The 5,481-nt window shown below is 31.2% G+C and overlaps 1 pseudogene; it reads right to left on the bottom strand.

Moving 5' to 3' along the window:
* Positions 1 to 345: 345 nt before the first annotated feature.
* LOC112591413 lies at positions 346 to 1,623 on the bottom strand (annotated as a pseudogene).
* Between the last annotated feature and the right edge of the window lie 3,858 nt (positions 1,624 to 5,481).

Here is a 5,481-nt window from a genome sequence, read left to right as displayed (position 1 = left end):
AAGGTTTTCAAAGCTTCAAAAACTTCAATGAAAAATCCGGGCTCCCCATTAACTGTTGATGTCCAAGTTCTTAAAGCAGTCTCATTAGGGAGTTTGAATATTGATCTATAATGTATTACACAATAATAGTTAAAAAATAATTATAAAAATTAAAAATAATCAATAGAAAACGTATAATTGGTGTTGGAAATTTGTAATTACCAACATGTTTTGATAATATAAATAATTTTATTCATAAAATATAATAATAGCAGATAATTATTATTGTATATTGTAAATCATAAATTGTCATAGTTAAGTATATTATTATTTTAATTTACAAACAATATATTTAAACATTGGCTATAATTTCACAAAAGCAATTATTATTCTATTAATATCTAAAACAAAAAAATATTTTTAAAGTATTGGAATAGTTTTATAGTATTCTAATACTTCATTAAGAATACTATTTTTATTATGTATTCGAATACATATTCGGAATACTATTTTTCATGAATATTCGAGTATTTATTCCAAATACTTTTAAAAAGTATTTTACCCAAGACTGTTTCTTACTTAGATATTAGTAGGTACTAACCGACAAAATTTATATGCCTTAGGCGAATAGTAATGAAGTGTAAGAGCAAATTTTTTAATTTCATCGCTATATCTACATCCGGTAGGCTTTCTTTTCTTATTAGTCAATTCATTTTTCAAAATTTCGAGTTGAATGCCTTCAAATTCATTTTCTATAAGATCACATGGATCATTTTCAATCAACCCTTTTTTTTTTTAATTCTTCCAATACATCGTTAAGAGTTTTTATTTTAGTTTTTAGTCTTCTTACTTTTTGTTGCAGGATTTTAACTTTGCTCTTAATTAATGTTTTACGAGGTGTAGCTGGACTTTTGTTTGTAGGTCTTCCTCTTTTTGGCAGCGTGTAAGATGACCGAGAAGGGCTAATATTATTTTCAGTTTCAACTAAGCCATAAGTAAGTTTTCTTTTCGGTCGCTTACAGGTTGCGACTTCAGACTTTTCCACTATATGGGCGTCTTCATGCTGCACATCTATAGAATTTTCTTCCAATAACATTGCTGAATCAACTAGTTGTATATTAGTATCTATAGCATGTGAGGACGTAGGGTTTTCATTTGATGCAATTCTTATGCCATCATTAATTTTTTCTGTTGTTCTTTTAGCAATAAAAATTGTAGGAACAGCGTCGTTTTTTAATAAAATGTGATTTCGACCTCCCACAATAGTTTTGAAATCATTTTTAGTGAAATGGTCACTACAGACACGACTATGTTGTGTTTGTACACCATACTTTAATTTTATAGATTTTAACCATAATTTTTTTAGATCATCGTCTTTTGGAAATCTATTTAAAACAAAACATTAAATAAATTATATGAAACATAATTTATAGGTAATTTTAACCTTGTGATTTTAAATAATTACTTACGAAAAGAAATGAATACCACTTTCAGTTATTTTTTTATTGGGACAGTTTCCAACAAAACATCTGTGCACCATCTTAAATTAATCTTAATAAAGAAATTAATTAAAAGAAAATGAATTGTAATATTACAATTTACAATTTACAGTAATGCGTTAATCTTAATACGTTATTACAATTTTATCAACAAGAACTATGTAAACAATGGGCCCTTTGATAAGAAAAGTCGGCCATTTTCCCAACTTCAATATTTGATATTGCTGCTATAGGAAGTCGGCTATCTAGTGTTATTATAGATCTGTGGTATCAGCCCCGTTTTAAACGCGTAAATAATAAAAGTCTAATTCGAGCGTCTAGTGGTCAGTCATTTCATTAAATTCACAGGTGTAATACACCTTGTCCCGTAGCTTGCCCTGTGCTTTTGTGCATGGAAAATAAATAAATACATTCCGAAATGGTAATTAAATTTCTAGCTATCAGTCATTACCCGGTGCTTGTCGTTACTCGACTGGGCAATCCGCGTAGCTTGCCTTGTGCTTTTGTACATGGAAAATAAATAAATACATTCCGAAAAGGTAATTAAGTATCTAGTTATCAGTCATCGTCCAGTGAATATCGATTCCTGACAGGGCAATCCGCCTGTGGCGGATTGTCATACCTCCTGACGTCGAAAGCGTTGTGCCGTTTAGTACGCAAAAAAGTTTAAGTGGAATCGAGCTCTCGATTTTTCAAGCGATCACCATTGAAAATCCAGTTAGACGCGTTTAAACCTCACAGGTAGGCGATCCGAACGCGTCGGATCGCGGACGATGTGAGCGTAAAGGAGCGATGTTAAACGTATTATGGAAATGCATGTCAAACGTTAGCGAGTTGAAGATCAAAAAACTATACATAATTAATATTTGTTTTCATATTTTATAGATGGTTAGATATCGAAAAAAAATATTATGCGCTTTCTGTGATGACAAAATATTTAAAAATCAAAAGAAAAAAAATTTGCTACTGTTTTTCCCCTGTATCTTTCAAATGTAAGCAACTGAAAGGCTAAACATATAAAATAGTGAATTCAAAACCGAGTGAAACAACTGTATCGTCATCAATAGAATGTTCTCAGGCTATAATATAAATTGCAAATCACATATGTACATTTGAATTGTGCAGACTGTTAGCAATAACTATAATTGGTTTAATTGAATACTATTGTGTAATTTAACGTTCGTGTAAAGTATATTGTAATATAATATATTTTGACATCATCAATCGAGCAATATAAAATTAAACGTGTGAGATCAAAAATCATTTTTAAAATTTGAAAAATATTTTACGAGTAGTAGTGTGAGATTGGGTATCAAAACGAAAACGGCAATTAATAACGATCGAATTAAATGCAAAAAAACCGTTATACACAGTTCCTTATGGAGCCGCCTGAATATCGCCGGAACGGGATTCGAACCTGCCTACCTAAAGTTGGAGGACCTATCCTAACACCTATCGACAACCGTTTGAGTTGAAGACCCTAACCGAATCTCGAGCACTTAAACCGTTTTAGAGATGCGACTATACTATATTACACGTCATTTAAGCGATACAATTTTTACGATTCGCGTGTCACGAAACCGTAAATCGCATATTAATCGTCTTTAGAGTGTTTCCGACGTATTCCTCTACATTATTTAATCGTATACGTCTAAACGACGTACCGAGTTTATCATCACATACACATATCACGATATCCCCCGAAAGGTATGCGATTAAAGGCATTACAACGACTGAAGAGCAACGATTTTGCGATTTTTTGTATATAATAAACATAATCTGACGTACGTCAACAATGGTATGCACGTTTCTTTTTTTAAATAATATTATTATTATTATATATATATATATATGTTACGGTAAATGATGTTATATCAGAAATTAACGTTATTCGCCGGTTATTAACGTTATTTACCTACGAATGTGGGAATTATCGTTATTTTCTAGTGAATAACGTTAATAACCGTATGATTTGGGAAATTTTGATCTGATTATAAAATAAAAGAGGTTATTGCGGAAGATTTAAAAAAATAACCAAAGAACCAATCATCAAAGAAGACAAAATCGGAAATTAAATCATAAAAATCGCAGAAAAAAATTCGGAACTTGGTACTTAAATATTTTTTAATTATTTAACGATAAATTTCCGAATTTTAAATATAACAAAAATAAAACTAAAATATAAATATTTGAAAATTATTTTAAATATTTTTTTTGATGATTGTCAAGAAAATATTTGTATTGTATGTAAAAATTCAAAAAAAAATTTAGAAAAACAAGGAGAGGAAATGATGAAATTTTCTAAAGAAAAGTTTCCTCAGCTTGAAATAGGCTTAACTGTATGTGTATTTATACCAAACGTTGATAGAGCTCGTGGTTCTATGCAAAATATACTATCAGTTGTCACTCAAGTTGAACATGATTTATACAAACTCTGTAAGTTAATTCTTAATGAAAAAATATACTATTAAAATTAAAATTTGTTTTATTATTTTATAAGTACGGAATATAGTTTTCTTAAATATTATTTCACATGCCAAAAATAGCTCTTTGCAAATAAAATCTATTAGACATGGACAATGTGATAAAATTAGCATATGGTAGACAGTTGACACTGAGGGAAGTAGCTAGTAATAATTCGGTTTCGAGCCCTCGAAGGTACCAGCGTTGTCATTGCAAGACTAGTTGTAATAATAATAAGCATTGTGCCTACCTTGGGGCTGAAAAATTATGTTATATTAAATGTCATGGGAGTAAAACTTGTAAAAATAAATAAAAAATAATAATGCATTTATTCTATTTTTAAAAATATCTGGGTACTTACATAATTTTTCAAATTGTAGTATTTGAGATTCATGCGCTTATCTGATTTATAACATCAATTACCTGTGTATTTGGTCATTAACGTGATTATCCAGTTTATAACGATAATTACCTGTATATTTGGTAAATAACGTTAATAACCGGTGAATAACGTTAATTTCCATTTAACATCATTTACCGTAACATATATATATATATATATATATATATATACATATAATCGTATTTCGTACGCTATCGTGACGATGAGGTCGCGGAGGCGTCCGAGGGCGGAGACACCGAAAACAAAATAACGCGTATTCGGATACGGATAAACGATTTATCGTATCGTAAAAAAAAAGAACAGTAGTGACGATACGACGACCGACCGGAGAACGTGTTTTCCGGACGCGACGGCCGCGAACGGGACGAAAAAGACCCGCTCCGGGCCATAGCGTCGAGAACGCGACGGAAAGAGGTCTCGAAAGGCCGGAAAACCGAGCGAAAAGCGGAAAAAACGGTATATAATAAAAACAATAATAATGAGTAATGAGCAAATGAGCAATAACCGAACCGATAACGACGGCTGTTGAGTAACGATAACAACGGGGAGATACGGGACAACGACTGGAAGAAAAAAAACGGAATTTTTCGATTGGTCGGGACACTAAACCTATCGGCCCGTGTAGCAATAATTATTCTTCTGTTTATATTATAAGATTATGTAACAATTTGTCACAGCTTCAATAACGATGGATTTAGTTATGTTCTTGGTAATAGTATTACATTCGAGGTGGTCTTTCATTCGATTATTTGTTTGCTGGTGTTCATTCAATCACTCTTCAATGTTCAATCGTTGAATCATTTCTTGCGTAATATTTTAAAAATGGCAAGATTGGCATTTGGTAAAAATGTCGTCGTACCGTTCAAAGAAGAAACCAAACATAATTTAGCTAACTTGAAATTTGGCAAATGATACTGTTACAGTCAACCACCAACAGGTAATATGCGATTAATTATAATTAATATTATTTATGTACGCCATTTATTTTCAATTTTACCCCATTGATGATTATATTCATAGGCGTAGGTGATCAAATATATTGAGGGGCTGCAAAACAATAATATGAAAACACTAAACTAAATAAAATTAGAAACGATTGGTCCTATGAGTACAATGCACCGAACGAAGCATACCGTG

Source organism: Melanaphis sacchari, unplaced genomic scaffold (genome assembly GCF_002803265.2).
Source record: "Melanaphis sacchari strain LSU unplaced genomic scaffold, SCAv2.0 Contig1348_pilon_pilon, whole genome shotgun sequence".
NCBI classification, from domain to species: Eukaryota; Metazoa; Arthropoda; class Insecta; order Hemiptera; family Aphididae; genus Melanaphis; species Melanaphis sacchari.
The sequence above is the reverse complement of the archived record's forward strand: the minus strand, read 5'-3'. Positions and strand labels throughout refer to the sequence as shown.